The sequence below is a fragment of the Lynx rufus genome, unplaced genomic scaffold (assembly GCF_022079265.1).
Source record: "Lynx rufus isolate CCGP_SWC_20201006 ecotype Redwood Valley unplaced genomic scaffold, mLynRuf1.p SCAF_1, whole genome shotgun sequence".
In the NCBI taxonomy this organism is placed as follows: Eukaryota; Metazoa; Chordata; class Mammalia; order Carnivora; family Felidae; genus Lynx; species Lynx rufus.
The window spans coordinates 124,382,410-124,401,443 of record NW_025814823.1 but is presented as its reverse complement, the minus strand read 5'-3'; the positions used below and the strand labels follow the sequence as shown (position 1 = coordinate 124,401,443).

General features: G+C 38.2%; 1 protein-coding gene and 1 pseudogene across 6 annotated transcripts in view; both read left to right on the top strand.

The window, feature by feature from the left end:
* The first annotated feature begins 203 nt into the window (after nt 1–203).
* On the top strand, nt 204–1,620 carry LOC124517319 (tubulin alpha-1A chain-like; annotated as a pseudogene).
* Nucleotides 1,621–2,537: 917 nt separating this feature from the next.
* IL6ST (interleukin 6 cytokine family signal transducer) overlaps nt 2,538–19,034 on the top strand; it is a 54,991-nt gene continuing 38,494 nt past the window's right edge. For 2 of the 6 annotated variants that reach the window (XM_047086672.1, XM_047086652.1), the window contains exons 1-2: nt 2,538–2,742; nt 16,865–16,949. The gene's annotated coding sequence lies outside the window, so the exon portion shown is untranslated. Of the gene's footprint in view, nt 2,743–8,804; nt 8,868–11,767; nt 11,962–16,616; nt 16,950–19,034 lie in introns of those variants that run through there. The other 4 variants (XM_047086681.1, XM_047086658.1, XM_047086691.1 and 1 more) reach the window with 4 other exon arrangements.

Below are 19,034 nucleotides of genomic sequence, written 5' to 3'. Positions count from 1 at the left end.
ATGTGTTTCTTTACACACACACACACACACACACACACACACACACACACACACACACAGCTTATCTTTTAAGTTCCTCATCTTGCTTTAGGAAAAAAAAAATCTGAAGGTTCTCTTACATCGACTGCCTAAGAGTCTCACTATAAGAAGCAACAACCTCTCCTCCTTTCTGCCATCTGCTCGGCAGCTGCAAAGCAGCAACCATGTGTGAATGCATCTCTATCCACGCTGGCCAGGCTGGTGTTCAGATCGGCAATGCCTGCTGGGAGCTCTATTGCCTGGAACACGGCTTCCAGCCTGATGGCCAGATGCCAAGTGACAAGACCGTTGGGGGAGGAGATGACTCCTTCAACACCTTCTTCAGTGAGACGGGTGCTGGTAAGCATGTGCCCAGGGCAGTGTTTGTAGACCTGGAACCTACAGTCATTGATGAAGTTCGCACTGGCACCTACCGCCAGCTCTTCCATCCTGAGCAGCTTATCACAGGCAAGGAAGATGCTGCCAATAACTATGCCTGAGGGCACTACACCCTTGGCAAGGAGATCATTGACCTTGTCTTGGACTGAATTCAAAACTGGCGACCAGTGCATGGGTCTTCAGGGCTTCTTGTTTTTCCACAGCTTTGGAGGGGGAGCTGGTTCCGGGTTCACCTCCCTGCTGATGGAATGTTTCTTTGTCGAATATGGCAAGAAGTCCAAGCTGGAGTTCTCCATTTACCCAGCTCCCCAGGTTTCCACTGTAGTTGAGCCCTACAACTCCATCCTCACTACCCACACTACCCTGGAGCACTCTGATTGTGCCTTCATGGTAGACAATGAGGCCATCTATGACATCTGTTGTAGAAACCTCGATATTGAACGCCCAACCTACACTAACCTAAATAGGTTGATAGGTCAAATTGTGTCTTCCATCACTGCTTCCCTCAGATTTGATGGAGCCCTGAATGTTGATTTGACAGAATCCAGACCAACCTGGTGCCCTATCCCTGCATCCACTTCCCTCTGGCCACATATGCCCCTGTCATCTCTGCTGAGAAAGCCTACCATGAACAGCTTTCTGTAGCAGAGATCACCAATGCATCCTTTGAGCCAGCCAACCAGATGGTGAAATGTGACCCTTGCCATCGTAAATACATGGCTTGCTGCCTGTTGTACTGTGGTGATGTGGTTCCCAAAGATGTCAGTGCTGCCATTGCCACCATCAAGACCAAGCGTACCATCCAGTTTGTGGACTGGTGTCCCACTGGCTTCAAAGTTGGTATTAATTACCAGCCTCCCACTGTGGTACCTGGTGGAGACCTGGCCAAAGTACAGCGAGCTGTGTGCATGCTGAGCAATACCGCAGCCATTGCTGAGGCCTGGGCTCGCCTGGACCACAAGTTTGACCTGATGTATGCCAAGCGTGCCTTTGTTCACTGGTATGTGGGTGAGGGCATGCAGGAAAAGAAAGTTTTCTGAGGCCCATGAGGACATGGCTGCCCTTGAGGATTATGAGGAGGTTAGTGTGGATTCTGTTGAAGGAGAGGGTGAAGAGGAAGGAGAGGAAAACTAAAGTTAAAAATGTCACAAAGGTGCTGCTTTTACAGGGAAGCTTATTCTGTTTTGAATACTGAAAAGTTGTGCTCTGATCAGTTACTTTGTATGTAGCAGTGTATACTCTCATATGCAATTACTGACCTATACTTTAAAACACAACTCTTTGTTATAGATCCAAGCTGTCCATTTCTCTGATGGGTTTGAATAAAGTATTCCCTGTCTTAAATGAAAAAAAAAAAAAAAAAATCACGGTGAGCCTGAAGGCCCATTTCCCAGGCGGGGGAGGAATGTAATGAAATTAGTTTTTGCTAGGTATTTTTATCACAGATTAGGAGGTGCAAACCGCAAAGAAAAACTAGTTTCTTGGTGTGTCACCAGCTCTGGGGTTCACTGATCAATCACAACCAACTCATTTAGTAAGTTAAAAATATATATCATGGCAAGGTTCGTTTGTGTAAGAGTTGGACCAAGGCCGGCGCCCCCACGATCTGCGGTAATCTGGTGTCCAGTCACGACCATCAGACTCTTCATTTTCCCCGGGGAGTTCCCACACCTCCTCTGTCCCTAAGGGTGGCCGGCGGTCCCTCGCGGCACAGAGTCCCTCAGGGAAGGCTGAGAAGGAAGGCCGAAGAAACCGCGGCGAGAAGGGATGGCGGCAGGCATAAAAAGCACCCGGGCTTCAGTTCACGACCCCGTTATTCCACGGAAAAATGGAACATTCCGCTCTTTCCGCCCGCAGAGGGGAGGTGGGGGGAACCCTTCGATCTGGTCTAGGAGAGGCGACGCGGGCGCAGCCACCGGAATCCCGGACGCCGGGAGCCTCGTTACGGGAATCGCAGCTGCCTGGTGTCCCGCCCCTTCGCCGTCGGGCTGCAGCCGACCCAATGCCCGGGCGCGCAGGGTCTCTCTGGGGCCAATCAGCATACAGTCCCTAAGTCCGGAGGCGGGGCGCGGCGAGGGCGCTGCGGGGCGGGGTCAGGGGGCGCAGCGCCCCGCGGTGGGAGGAGGGCCGCGTGCCGCGTCTGCGGGAAGGAGCCGGGAGCGAGCCGGAGCCGAGGCGAGGAACCGAGAGGCCCGTGGAGCCGCGCGGGGAACGCCCGGGCGTAGCTGAGCCGGAGGCCGCGGCTGCGCGGCCCACGGGCCCGGCCTGGCACCGAGGGAGTCGTGCGCTGTACAGAAGCGGAGGAGCGAGGCGCCGCGGCCTGAGGTGAGGAGGTTCCGTGGCCAAGTGAAGGGCCGTGTAGCGGGAAGGGTGAGGGCTATAGGTCCGGGCGTTCGGGCCCGGAGACCTGGCATTGGAGAGGGCCACCCTCCCTCGCGAGAGGGGCGCCCCAACAGCGCGCGAGCCCTAAATTTGTTAATCCCAGTCTGGAAATCCCCACATTCCTCGTTCCTTTCCCTGTTCGCACACCTCCGAATTTGATCTCTACAACTTTGTCACCTACATTTCTCAACCCTAAGTGCATACCTTACCTCCAGCGCGCGGGCGGACACACACACACACACACACACACACACACACACACACGCCTACCCTTCTCAGGCCCTCGCCCCCAAATCCCCACTTTTTGCCCCTTTAATTCCTCTAGCCCCGCATTTGACTCTTCATTTTCTACCTGGAGGTTAATTTCTCTTCCCCAAAGCCGTCTTTTCATCCTGAAATTGTAATGTTTCAACACTGTTGGAAGTTCATCTTAAAACATTTTAAACTGACGTCTTTATTCTTTTTATCTCTAACGTGTACCAGTTCTAACGAAGCCCACCTAACGCTGTATCTGAAAAAGCACCAAATTCGTCTTTAAAATTTCACCCCTCCTCACCAAGCTTAAAGGTTATTCCACGCAGCAAGGTTCTGTTTTTTAGGAGATGGACAGCATTTTATTCATAACTATTTTTTCTTTGAAAAAAATATCAGGTTAGAAGTAAGACTTGCCACTTTTGTTCTTTTTACCTTAAGAAAGGACACCCATTTCGGTTTAATTTGTGTAGTTGGTATGGGGTCATTTCACCGATTACACTGCTTTAAAATAAGTAGTGATTAGAATGCCAGGGTGACTCTTCTAAAAGATTGAAGCCTTTGGTTAAGTCAGTGCTGTAAACAAACCCTTTAGACTGTGTGAGTGCCAGCTTCAAGTTGGACAACTCTTAATTTGAAATTCCTGACTCAGATCATCATATGAGCTGTTCGCCATTATCTTAATTTCTTAAATTCATGATAATTCCCATTTGGAAGTATTTTTGGACTGTAAATGGAATTTTACATTTATAGAACCAACTTGATATTAAGTTAAATCATGCTTTCCAGCTTTTTTTGGGGGGGGATAATTTTGAACACTTGTTTTTAATCACAAGTGGAAGAAAAAAATTACAGGATGGAGAAAGTGTGAGAAAAGGAGAATAAGTTTTGTAGTGGAATTTTTCACTCTTTGTATGTCTGTATTAATTGACAATATTATGCACGTTTAATTTTCTCAGAGGTAATTTAGAATATTACAGTACTGCTGCCAGCTAACTTAAGATATTTTCTTATGTAATGAAAAATGTGTACAGTGTTCTCATTTTTATCTATGAGTTGCAGTGTTTTCACTTTATTTCAACATTTTCCTAAGGGAATTTGCACTGGAGTTAAATGTTAGGGCAATTTCGATTATTGTATACCTATGAAGGAGATGTTGCAGTACCCACTTTATAAAGAAGGAAACAGAGGCTCAGGGTCCGTTGAAACCTAGATCTATGTAATTGCAGGTCCTGTACTCGCTGTTGGTCATTTTGTCATGCTGACACATTTCTCATGGAGGGTCCACTACTACAGTTTGAGAATTTTGGACTCCCCCATAACTGTTCTGCAGAGAGGGTTCCCCATCCTCCCCCCCCCCCAAAAAAAAAAAACTTATTTGAGTGCTTCTTATTTTAACAGGAGTCAGGATTCCCTGGCCCTAATACAGCTTGGCTCCTAGAGAAATGTGTGGAATGTTCTCATAGCCTTCTCCATTTCTTTGATTGCAAAGGCAGTATGATCAGAGTTGAAGTTTCTAGTCTATTATTTTACACAACAAATACTAAACACAACTGGCTCCAGGAATTCACAAAGATGCAGGAAATATCATCAGGACATTGATAGAGTTTACAGAAATTGAGCTGACAAATGTATGAAAAATTGCAAGGGTGCAAGGCAGTTTTAATTAGATGCAAGATGATACAGAAAATGCTGTAGATATATAAATTCGGGAGTGATTATTTAAGGTTTGGAATGATCACAAAAGACTGAGCAGAGGTCAGACTTGAAAACTTTGTAAAATTTGGATAAGGAGAAAAATGAAGGAAACCCATTCCAAATAGAGGTCTGTGTAGAAAGGGTCAGAAATAACCAAGCTATATTGTATCCAGCACATATGTAATGCTTACTTTATGCCAGTCACTTTTCTGAGCTCTTTGCCCATATTAATTCTTTTATTCTTTATAGCCTTGGGAGGTAAATGTTATTATCTTCCTTTTACAAGGAGGGCAGCTAAAGCAAAGAGAGGTTAATTTGTCTAATGCCACAGAGTTAATAAGAGGTAGATCCAAAATTCATACCTAGACAGCCTGGCTTCGGAATCTGAGCTCTTAACTGTGATGCGTATACTGTCTCTTCATGTAGTATACTTGAATGTCAGTGACTAGAATAATATGACCATACCAGAAAGTCTTTTAAAACCCACTCTTAATTGTTCTCTATGTGCCTCAAAGTATCTTAGATTCTGAGAATATCAAGGCATACGAAGTACAGTGTTATTAGTCCTGTTACTGATCGGTACTCGAGTGCATTGGGAGCAAAGATGTTTGTGGGAGTGGGGGGAAATTCCACAGGAGAGATGAAGTTTCATCTGAGTTATACACAGTACAAAGCAGAATCTGGAAAAGACATTCTAGAGGCAGGGAATAGGATATGTAGATGTAAAAACTCTGAAATAACTGTGTTAGAGAAAGTCTAGTAGTTTGCAGTGGCTTGAACTTAGTGGCTAGGAGTGGCTAGTTGGGAGTGATAAAATGTAGATCACATTGTGAATGGCAAGATGAGGTCAAGTAAAATGAAAGCTTCATTAGATTGTTTGCTCTTCTCTTTAGGTCTATCATGGTGGGATAGCTTAAGGAAAGTCTGAGTAGAGGGGGTTTTTAGAAGAGACTTTACTATTTATTTATTTATTCTTTAATCTCTACATTCAACATGGAGTTTGAACTCATAACCCCTAGATCAAGAGTCACATGCTCTATGGCTGAGTCAGCCAGGCCTCTCCAGAATAGATTTTAAATATTGGAGAAGATAAGTGAGACAGGCACATGAAGCCAAATATTTAGACTCTTAAATAGCTAAAATATTTGGCATTAATATTCACCATTTAAGTTTCCTCTTTTAAGGAAAAGAATGACAAGTTTAAAGTAATGTCATAAATAGATTCATCCACCTATAATGTTAGAATGATTTGGAGGATGGAAAGAGACTGGAAGCAGGAAGGCAGTGATAAGTACTAAGATGGTCAGTGCCTAGATTACATGGGTCATGGTAGTGGGTAGAAAAGAAGAGACAAATGAGAAAGACATCATGAAAGAAGACTGGACAAGCTAGAATTTAATAGATAAGGGACAACAATGGACCCCATTGACTTAGGCAGTTCAAGGAGGGTGGTCTTAGATGGGGTAAAAAGATGAGTACTGTGACTTTTGTAAAAAGCAGGTGCATTTATGTATGTATGTATGTATACAATATGTGTGTATTGTTTTTAGACCTTTCTATTTGAGTCAGAAGCAGAATATCCAAGACAGTGATATATAACTGGAATCAAAAGAAAGTTTCCAGCCAGAATTCTTGAAATTACTTTGTTTGAAGATGATAGTTCAAGTCATACATCTTCAAAGAAGTTAGTATTTTTTAAAAATAGTAGATCCTAGGGCTGCCTGGGTGGCTCAGTCAGTTCAGTGACTGTGTCTTGATTTCCGCTCAGGTCATGATCTCATAGTTCGTGGGTTCAAGGCCTGCGTTGGGGCACTGACAGGGCGGGACCCCTGCTTGGGATTCTCTCTCCCTCTCTGCCCCCCCACAAATAGATAAATAAACTTAAAAAATAAGTAGTAGATCCTAAATAGTCTTGGCTCCATTCATAGCCAGGAGATAAAACCTAGCAGAGAATTCAATGAAGGAGACAGTAAAATAGACAAAGGAAAGATTTCAACAACATAATATTGTTACATAGAAACCAGGAGATAAAAGAAATTCAGGAAGCAAAGATAGTCAACAATATGGAATGTTTCAGAAACACTTTTGATATTGTCACAATGGTTACAGTCTCTTTTATTCTGTCTGACTAGTATATCTTAATGAGATTTAATGAGAAGTTAGCTACTTGATCATGACTTGAGAGCTTCATCTGTTGAAATGTGCCTATAGTATAGATTATCATTTCAAAGCTGTGTATGTAAGCATACCCAGAGCAGGAGCTTTATTCCTTTCAGCACAATAAATCTGTTGTCCGGTTAAAATTTGGGTGTTCTACCTCCAAATTTTCATTTTCTGTTTACTCAGTTTCATCCTCTGCTTTGAGGTAGATTTGTATATTTACTTCTGAATAGTGCATTTCATATAGGTTGTCTGCACAATCTGTTTTTTGTTGGATGTTCTCTAGTATATATTCCCTCACCTCTATTCCCTAACACAAAGTAAACTCATCACAGCTATGTTTCAGATAGTACAGCTCTGGTTTGTACACTGGCATGTGCTGAAATTTTGCCATTGATAATCTTCATTTGACATTTAGAGTCAAAGATGGCATAGCTAATGTGTATGCTGTTTTCTCTGTTTAGAAAAACCTTTATTCATATTTCATATTTGGGCCTTCCTGGGCCCTTTCTGAATTGAGTTCTTCTATATGCTTCTGTAGCATTGGGTGCATAGTCTACCCTGTAAACTTTGAACTTCTTAAGGTTGTTTATTTGTCTTCAGCTATTATTTGTTAAGTTTTATTTCTTAGGCTGTAGTGAGAGCATGGATGGTTGTCACAATACTCTTTAGGCCTTTTCATATGTCTAAAACAGTGGTAATTTGTAAGAGGCCTTCTTCTCTAAGGTCATAAACATACTCTGTATTTTCTTCCAATACTCTTAAATTTTGCTTTTGCATTTGGGTCCGTAATCAATTTGGAGTGTATGTATCTGTGATGAAGTAGAGCTCTTTATCTTTTTGCTTGTGGAGCCAGCTGTCCCAATACTATTTATTAAATAGTCCTTTATTTCCCCAGTGATAAGAGATGCTTTTTTTTTAATCAGATAATTAAATTCTTAAATGTACATGGGTTATTTCTGGATTTTTTGTTTTGTACCATTGGTAGAATTTTTCATATGCCAATGCCATGCTTTGATTACTATAACATAGTATGTCTTAACAGATGATACAGCAATATTCTGTTTATTTTTCTTTTTGAAAGTAGGTTTTTGGCTATTATCTAATATTTCATATGAAATTTTAAATTGGTTTGTAAATTTCCATAATAAGCCACTTTGCAATTTGGATTAAAATTGTATTGCATTAATATGTTAATTTGTGAAGAACTGATGTCTCTATTATATATATTTTGTTTTTCATTCCATGATATTTAAGTCTTCCTAATGAGCTGTTTAGTAAGGTTTTATACTTTTCTGTATAAAGTTATTACATAGTTGGTTTTTTTTTTTACATAGTTCTTATTAGATTTTTTTTTCTTAGATATATTATAGTTTTTGATGGTGTTGTGAATAGGATTTTTTCTTTTACATTTCTAATTGGTTATTAGTGATGTATAGGAGAGCTGTCTATGTTTTTTGATGATCTTTTGTTTATTAAACTCTCAGTAGTTGTGGTAGTTTGTCATTTGGTTCTCATTCTTTTTCTTAATAGATGGTATTTATACGTTTTTCTTTTTCCATTTTTATATCATATTTATTTGTTCTATTTTTAGTTAAGCCCTCTAGAACAGTATTGAATAAGTGATGACTCCAAGCATCTTGTTTGAATTCTGACTTTGACAAGAATGCATCTAATTTTTTTTTAAGTTTATTTAATTTGAGAGCATGTGAGGGGCAGAGAGAGAGAGAGAATCCCAAGAAGGCTCCCTTATGCGAGCACAGAGCCAGTGCATAGCTCAATCTCATGAACCCTGAGATCATGACCTGAGAGGAAATCAGGAGTCGGATGCTTAACCATGTGAGCCACCCAGGCAGCCCTCTAATTCTTATTTTTAAATATGATGTTTATTGTAGGCTTCTGATAAAGTACTGTGCTACCACAGATGACCATTTATTGAGTACATACTTGTCAGCCAGGTAAGTTTTAAGCACTTCACATTTATTGACTTGCTTAGTCTTCCCAAAAGTCCTAGGTAGTATGTGGGTAGGTGGTAGTGTTATCCTTATTTTACAGGTAAGGAAAATGAAAGTGAGGGATATCAAATAACTTGGCTAAGATGTTATACAAAATTAAGGAGCTGGAATTTGAACATAGGTGGTCGGATTCCAGAATCCATCCTCTTCTTTATTATACTTCATCAAGTGGATGGTCTCTTTCAGTCTTAGTTTTCTGACACTTTGTTGTTATTTTTAAATTTTAAGTGAAGCTTTTGAATATTATCAGATGCTTTTCAAGCATCTATTGGAATGATTATATAGTTTTCTTCTTTTAATAAATATGATGGATAGCCTTGTAATCTTTTTGCATATTGGACTATACTTATATTTTTAGGCTAAATACTTGTTAGTATTTATGGTTTTTGTTTTGTTTTGTGTTCATGTACATTGCTAGAATAAACTTGCAATGCTTTAATTAGGATTTTTCACACCAGTATTCATCATAGTTTGATAATAGTTTTATTATGTAATCCTTGTTTGATTTGTTATCCAAGTGACTGTGCACCTTGGACTCACGGCCAAAGTAGGATAATAAGGATAAGATTTACCCTCCTGCCTGAAACAGCCATAGAATAGGAAAAACACATGAAGCAATGATAAGACACTTGACACTGGATAATGAAAGGCAGTGATCTTGATAGATTGGAAACAAATAAAATGAACCCTATGACTGCACTATCCTAGTACGTTGAGAAACTTTCCAGGCCATGGCATAGGTAGGAATGCAGGGTAAGTCCCATGGATGTGGATTCTCTTGGATTTCCAGAAATGGCCTGGAATAACAAAGGTGCTAGAGTTGACAGAACAGAATACTAGAGAACTCTTGAAAGCTTCAGATGTCCCATTCAGCTGTTCAGCTGAGTACTGACCAGCGCATGCGTGTAAAGAAACATGCCAGGGAAAGAACCTCCTGGAGACGGTAAAGGTAACAGGGTTGATCCTTCCATAGAGACAGGAATGGTAGCTGTCCTCACCAGCCAGGTTGGGAACCAACCCTAATTCCTGGGACATTGGAGAGTACACAGAAGGATCCTGCCTCAGTAGTAGGGAATAAATCGCCCTAGAATAAGCACTGCTCCCATACTACCCAGTGTATTTTTTTTTAATTTTTATTTAAATTCCAGTTAGTTAAAATACAGTATAATATTACTTTCAGGTGTACAATATAGTGATTCAGCACTTACATACAACACCTGGAAGTCATCACAGGTACACTTCTTAATCCCCATTTTCACCTGTCTCCACACCTACCTCCCTTCTAGTAATTGTCAGTTTATTAGCTAGAGTCTATTTCTTGGTTTACCTCTCTTTTTCTCCCCCTTTCTCATTTGTTTTCTTTCTTAAATTCCACATGAGTGAAATCACACAGTATTTGTCTTTCTCTGACTGACTTAATCTTGCTTAGCATAATACTCTTTAGCTCCATCCATGCTGTTGCAAATGGCAAGATTTCATTCTTTTTGATGGCTGAGTAATATTCTGATGTGTATATATACCACATCTTCTTTATTCATCAGTTAGTGGACCCTTAAGCTATTTCATAATTTGGGTATTATAGATAATGCTGCTATAAACATTGGGGTGCATGTATTCCTTTGTATTAATCTTTTTTTTTTTTATTGTTTGGGTAAATACGTAGATACCCGTGCATCTTAAAAGCAAGATGTGAAAGGACCAAACTGTTTCCAAGTAACTTAACTGTGTCATGGAACAAAGCTCAAGAGTATAGAAGTACAGGGGGTACCTGGGTGGCTCAGTCGGTTAAGCATCTGACTTCTGCTCAGGTCATGATCTCACAGTTCATTGGTTCGAGCCCCACCTCGAGTTCTGTGCTGACAGCTCAGAGCCTGGGGCCTGCTTTGGATTCTGTGTCTCCCTCTCTTTGTCCGCCCCACCTCTGGCTTGTGCTCATTCTCTGTATCTCTCAAAAAATAAATAAACATTAAAAAAATTTTTTTCTAGGGGCACCAGGGTGGCTCAGTCAATTGATCATCCGACTTCGGCTCAGGTCATGATCTCGCGGTCTGTGAGTTTGAGCCCTGTGTTGGGGCTCTGTGCTGACAGCTCAGAGCCTGGAGCCTGCTTTGGATTCTCTGTCTCCCTCTCTCTCTGCCCCTTTCCCGCTCATGCTCTGTCTCTCTCTCTGTCAAAAATAAATAAACGTTAAAAAAAATTTTTTTTCTTAACACTGTAGAAATACAAAAAAATCCAATAGCAAATAAGGTGAAATTCAGTGGCATACAGTCAAAAATTATCAGGCATGCAAAGAAGCATGAAAGTACATTATATAATAAGAAAAATTAAAGCTCACCCAGGGCTCACACAGATAAAATTACCAAAGAAATTAGAATAATTATATGACTATGTTCTGTATGTTTAAAAATCTAAGTAAGGTTATAGAAAATATGAAAAAGACCCTATTGAACTTCTAGAGATGACAAATAACATTGTGTAAGATGGAAAATACATAAGTTAGGATTAATGGCAGATTGGACATTGCAGAGGAAGAAATTAGTAAACTTAAAGACATAGCGGTAGAAATTATAAAACCTAGAAAGAAAGAAAAAAATGGACTTACAGCTCACATCACTGAGCTGTGGGACTACTTCAAGTATCCTGATAATACATGTTATTAGAATCCTTAAGGATCGGGGCGCCTGGGTGGCTTGGTTGGTTGGGCATCCAGTGTCAGCTCAGGTAATGATCTCGTGTTTGGTGGGTTCCATCCCTGTGTCAGGCTCTGTGCTGAAAGCTCAGAGCCTGGAGCCTGCTTCAGATTCTGTGTCTCCTTCCTCTCTCTGCCCCTCTCATGCTCATGCCGTCTTTCTCTGTCTCTCAATAATAAATAAAAAACGTTAGAATCCTTAAGGATGGGAGCAGGAGGGTCAGAGATAAATATCTTCAAAGAAGTAATGGCCACATTTTTTCTAGATTTGATGAAAACTATAAACCAGCAGATCTAATAAGCTTATTCAACTCTAAGCATAAGAAACACGAAGAAAACTATACCAAGGTATGTTATAGTCCAGTTGCTCAAAGTTAGTGATAAACTAGTTACAAAAAACTTAGATTCGTCCAGCGGAAAATAAGAGACTTCTCATCCAAAAGAAGAAAGACAAGGATGATAGTAGATTTCTCATTAGAAACAGTGCATGCAAGAAGTTAATAGCTACATTTTTAAGTACTGAAAGAAAAAACTATCAATTGAGAATCTATACCCAGTGAAAATATCTATGAAAAGTAATAATGCAATGCTTTTTAGATATATAAAGACTTAATCACCAAGAGACCCACACTACAAGTGTGACTACAAGCAGACTCACACTACAAGACCCACTACAAGTGGGGGTCTGCTGCCATATACACACACACACACACACACACACACACACACACACACACACACACAGTCTTTCAGGCAGAATGAAAGTATCAGATGAAATGTGGACCCAGACAAAGGATGAAAAACTCTGGAAATGGTAGTGATATGGATAAATATACAAGATTTTTATATTATTTAGTCTTCTCTTACAATAATTATTTTAAAAAATAGTGACAGCATGGTTTATAATATTTGTAAACTACATGTGAAGTTTATAAAATATACAAAAGTAAGTTGTATGGCAAAAATAGTATAAAGATCAAGAGGAGAGAAATGGATGTATGCTGTTTTATACTTTACTGTGCATGAGGTGCTGTAATATCACTTGTAGACTAATAAGTTGTCTATACTATACTGTGTGTACTATAAACCTTAAAGTAACCACTAAGATAACAAAACAAAGATTTAATAGCTTATAAGCTAACAAGGAAGACAAAATGGAAATGATAAAAAAAAAAAGTAATTAAGTGAACACATGACAGTAAAAGAAGAAAAGGGAAACAAGAGGTTAAATAAGTAAAAAACAAATACAAAGATGATAGCTTTCAGCCCAACTGTTTCAATAATGATATTAAATGTAAGTGGCCTAGATACCCAATAAAGGCAGAGGTTGTCAGATTAGATACAACTGTATCCTGGTTACCAAAACAAATAAAATGCAACAAAAGACAAACGGTGCTCTTTAAATATGAAGAAACAAACAGGTTAAATATAAAAGAATGGGGAAAGATATACCATAACACTAATGAAGAGAAGGTTAGATTGTCTATAATGTCAAGGTAGATTTCAGAGCAAAGAATATTACCATTGGTAAAGAACATCATTGCACAATGATGGAAGAGTCAATTCATCAGGAAGACCTTATATTTATGTGCCTAATAATGTAGCTTCAAAATATATAGGACAAAATCTGAAAGAACTGCAAGAAGAAATAAAGTCAGAGTTCTGTTTGGGGATATCAATACCCCCTTTTCAATAATTGATAGAGGAAGTAGAAAATTACTAAAGATATAGAAGATTTGAATAATACTGTCAATGAGATTGACGTTTATATAACACTCCATCCAGCAAAAGCATTGCTTTTTAAGTACACCCAGAACACTGATATCAAGACTTAAAGCTACGGTCATCAAGACTGGAATAGTTGTATAAAGATAAGCAAATACATCATGCCACAGAATAGAGCAGGAATTGGATAATTAGCGCTCACAGGGGAAATCTAGGCTGCCTCCTTTTTTTAATAAAGTATTATTAGAATACAGCCACACCCATTTGTTTATGTATTACCTATGGCTGCTTTTGTGCCACAACAACAGATTGGGTAGTTCCAGCAGATATCTTGTGATCTACAAACCCTAAAACATTTATTCTCTCTGGCCCTTTACATAAAATGTTTACCCAGCCATGGAATAAAGATTACCGAAACAGACTCACACATATATTGACAGTTGATTTTTGATGAAAGTATAAAGGTAATTCACTTGAGAAAGGGTAGTTTTTCTACATACAGTTCGGATGTATTGGCTATTCATATGTAAAGAAAATAACTTGAATACCTACTTTATACCATATATAGAAATTATTTTGAAATAGTTGATAGACCTGAATATAAAACCTAAAACTATCAAACTTTTAGCTAGAAAACATAGGAAAAAACCTTTGGGACTTTGAGGTAGGCAAAGATTTCTTAGATACAGTAATTAGATACCAAAAGATTAGTGCTTAGATACCAAAAACACTAGTTCATAAATTGGACTTCATTAGAATGAATATTTCTGATCTTTAAAAAGAATTAATAGAATGGAAAGATAAGCCACAGATTGGGAGAATATACTTAAAAGAATTTTCTAATAAAGACCGTATATGTAGAATATGTATATATTTTTTAATTTTTTTAACATTTATTTATTTTTGAGAGACAGAACTTGAGCAGAGGAGGGGCAGAGGGAGGGAGACAGAATCCGAAGCAGACTCCAGGCTCTGAGCTATCAGCACAGAGCCCAACGTGGTGCTCAAACCCATGAACTGTGAGATCATGACCTAGTCAAAGTCAGACACTTAACTGACTGAGCCACCCAGGCATCTATATATATATTCATATATATAGATGGGGTTTTTTTTGTAATGTTTATTTTTGAAAGAGTGTGAGTGGGGGAGGGGCAGAGAGCCGGAGACACAGAATCTGAAGTAGGCTCCAGGCTCTGAGCCGTCAACACACAGCCCGACGCTGGGCTTGAACCCGTGAACTGTGAGATCGTGACCTGAGGTGAAGTCAGATGCTTAACCGACTGAGCCACCAAGGCACCCCTAGAATATATTTTTAAAACTTTGTAAACATAGTAATGAAAAAACAACAAATGCAATTTAAAAATGAGCAAAATATTCGGACACATCACCAAAGAAGAATATGAATAAATATATACCTACCATATATATGACCTAGCTATTAAACTAGCTATTTTCCAAAGAGAAATGAAAGCTTTGTCCCACCAGACTTGGGACTGGTTATATTATAGTATATTTTTTCCACTAATATATTATGTACCAGCTTACAACAAGGAAGTCAGTTTATCCATCCAACAAATATATTGAGGTACTTACCATTCTAGGTATGATTCTTGTTGCTAGGAGCATAGTTGAGAACAAAACACACAGAATTTCTTGCCTAATTTGCTTGCTTTCTATTTTAGGTGCACAGTGTATTAGTTTCCCAGGGCTGCTGTAACAAAATGGGACAAGCTGGATGACTTAAAAAACAATAAAAGTTTATTAAGTTATTCTCGTAAGAGAAGTTTATTCTCTTACGGTTCTGGAGGCCAGAAGTCCTTCTGAAACTCTCGATAAAATCTTTGCCTCTTCCCTCTTCGTAGCTTCTGGTGGTAGCCAATCCCTGCCTGTGTTGTCACATGGCATTGTGCTTGTGTGTTTTGTCTTATAATGACAAGCAACCAGTATTAAGGGCCACTCCATTATGATATGTTAACTATTTATATCTGCCACAGCCCTATTTCTAAATAGGGTCATATTATGAGATACTGGGGGTTAGGAGATCAACATGTCGTTCAGGAGGAAAACACAATTCAACCCATAACAGCCAATAAACAAAATAAGTAAATTAAATACTATTTTGGCACACTTTCTGAAGTGTTGGCATACTATGGTCCACAGACCTAATCTAACCTGCATCCTATTTTATTAAATAAGGTTTTATTAGAATTCAGCCATCCCTTGTTTTTTTAATTTAAATCCAAGTTAGTTAACATATAGTGTGCCCATTTGTTTACATATTATCTATAACAGAGTTAACTAGTTGCAACAAAGACCTTAACACACACAAAACCTAAAATAATTATTATTTGGTTCTTTATAAGAAATATTTGCCAAGCTGTTTTAAAAAGTATTAAGTGCCATTGAGAAAAAAAAAAAAAAAAACACAGGAAAGGAGGATAAGCAATACTGGGTGGCCAGGGAAAACCTGTATGAGAAGGTGAATTTGAGCAAATGTAATAATCTTTATGTATTGACTTTAGTAAGGGAAAAAAGCAAGTTATAGAACATTTTTGTGAAATAAAGTGTATTTATACAGTATAATTTTAGAATATACAAATAAAAATTTTGCAAGAGTTTCCATCAAATTGTTGACAGTAGTTCTCTGGGGATTATAGAGGACTTGTACATGACATTTTCAACTGCTGTTCACTTGAAAATTTTAAAATAATTATTTCCTTTATATTTTAATATATCATTGTTATAAATTCAGTTTCTTATATATTATTAAATTATATCAAAGTGTTAATATTTGTGAAACAATAATGGAAGATTCAACTCCTTTCCTAAGTTTGAAGTTATCCTTTACATTTCAAAGAAGAACTGCCATTACTTTTACACCAGATTTAACCTAGCTTTGAATTTTAAACTGAGTTTTTATTTGTGTGCATAAAATAGTTTGGCAGTTGAAGAGTTAGTAGTCTTAACTGTTAGTGAAAGGTTAAAAGGTATGATTCTGTTAAAGATTTGTTTTAACTGCTTTTGTCAAATTCAACAAAATGTCCCTTTCATGTTTCTGTGACATTACATGAAAATCAGGGAAGTTTGGACTAGGCACAGAGGGGCTGATAATGTTTCCAAGTATGTATTAAAACAGTAGGATGGGGGAGCCTGAGTGGCCCAGTTGGTTAAGTGTCTGACTTTGGCTCAGATCATGGTTTTGCAGTTTGTGAGTTCGAGCCCACCGTCAGGCTCTGTGCTGACAGCTCAGAGCCTGAAGCCTGCTTAGGATTCTGTCTCCCTCTTTCTGCCCCTCCCCTACTCATGCTCTGTCTCTGTCTCTCAAAAATGAATAAACGTGAAAAAAAAAGGGATGTTTAAATATTGTTATACAGGTGTTTATGGGATTGTTTTATACTGAAAGTCAGAAGGTATCTACAATGGAATACTTTCAGAAAGCCTTATACTAGGCAAGGATTTAAGAAGTAAGCATATGATAAATATTATCAAAGCCAGCTTTCTCTATAAGGCTTTCCTCTCTTTATAGTGAGAATCAATGAAAAGGACATGACTTTTGGAGGCAGAAGACTTAGTTTCACATCCCTACTTCACTTCCTAATTTTGTGATTTGGGTAAGTAACTTAGCCTGTCTTGTTTTTCTTTTGTGAAGTTCCAGTAGTTAATCCTTGCCATTTGAAACCCACTGAATTCAATATCATGAGTGAACCCTAAGGTAAACTATAGACTTAAGTTGCTTATAGTGTGTCATGTAGGTTCAACTTTGGTAGAATGCACCATTCTGGTGAGTGACGTTTATAATGAGAGAGGCTATGCCTGTATGGAGGCCAAGGGTATGGGGGAATTCTTTGTACCTTCCTCTCAATTTTGGTTTAAATGTAAACCTGTTCTAAAAATATAAACTCATAAAAAAATAAAAAAATAGTAACCCCTGCCCTACCTACCTGCTTCTCTAGGATATTAGGAGAGTCAAGTGAAATAATTTACATAAAAGCACTTGTTATAATGTAAAACAGTAGTATAAAAAAGTTATGAATTAGTAATTAGTTATGGAAACCAATTTGACAATTTCATAAAAATATAAATAAATAAAATTAAATTTAAAATAAAAAAAAAGGAATTAGTAATTAGTACTAATGGAATAGAGCAGAGCCAGATAATTTTTAAAATAATAATTAGTTAGGGGTGCCTAGGTGTTTCAGTCAGTTAAGCTTCCGACTTCTGCTCAGGTCATGATCTCATGGTTTGTGAGTTTGAGCCCCTCATTGGGCTCTGTGCTGACAGCTCAGAGCCTGGAGTCTGCTTCCCGTCCCCCGTTTGCTTGCATGTGCTCTCTTTCTCTTTCTCTCAAAAATAAACTTTAAAAAATAAATAAAATAATAATTAGCTAATATAAGTTTGATGGATTTTTTGCAGATTTTTCAGAGTAACACTGTACTATGTATACATGATACCATACTGAAATTTTTCCCATCTTCATCCCTGCCCAGCTTACTCAACAAACATTACTTTGCCTTCTATTTGGCAACTGTAGTTCATCTATTCTGCAATTATAGTAGTAATGTTACTGTAGTAACTAAGTTTATATTGACATTCTTCCTCCCATGAAATCTATATCTATACATATTATTCATGCTTCTTTATTCTGTCCTTGGTTCAAAGTGAAATGAACAAGAGACTCAAAAATCACAATCCACAAATAACAAAAATAATTATAAAAAATAATTATAAAGAACAAAGCTATTAAATATTTATCCATTATAATTCCCATGCATTCTCCCACTTGAGAAAATCCATGGGAATCAAAGTGAATAAGAACAATCAACTATAGAGACAGTGTTGAATTTATTTTATTTTTTACATCATTTATTAACTTTATTACTTTAATAGTTGTGAATTACTTGTGATGCATCTTATAGCACCTTTCAACGCATTACTGTGTTGAACCACCACAGTTGAGGAATTGCCACTGCAGAAGAAGCACTCATTGCTTGGAATAAACATTCTGTGTTTAGTAGTATCTGTGGTTAGTAGTTATGTTTTAGCTCCATAAAATCTTCCAAAATAACATGCAAATATCAAGGAAAATCATTGTTTGCAATGTGGTTATAATATATGTGTAGAAAATTCTGCAAGAGATGAAGGAGGATAATGCTAATAATAGAACTGTAAATTGAATATGTCTTGTCAACAAACTGAAAGGACAGGAACAATAAGCAGGATACTGTCAATTCTGTCCATTTTAAAACAAGATAAGCCCCAAAATTAAGTTGGCGGTATTGCATTTAATATTTTAGCTAGTGCTACTGTGTTTCCATCTCTTAGGTTTGAATTATGAAATTAAGTTCCGTAATGCATGTATCTTCATCACATCTCAATGACAATCCTTTAAAAATTAGGAAACATTGTTTTCTAACTAAAAAATGTGAAACCTAACTTTGCCTGTTTTCCTTTACTTAATGTGTTTGTGGCCCCGCTTAGATAAATCTAGTTGCTTTGTGGTAACTATAAATACCTTCATGGGACCTCTTCTTTTGGAGTTTTGTTGTAAGAATATAGTGCAAAAGTAGAAAGATTGCCCGTTTCCAGGAACCATAGAGAATCCTCTGCACAGTGTGAACAAGGTACTTAGTGGGGGTGGTCAGGATGGCATGACCACATATTGTTCTCCTAACATGCCTTGATATTTTATTTTGTTT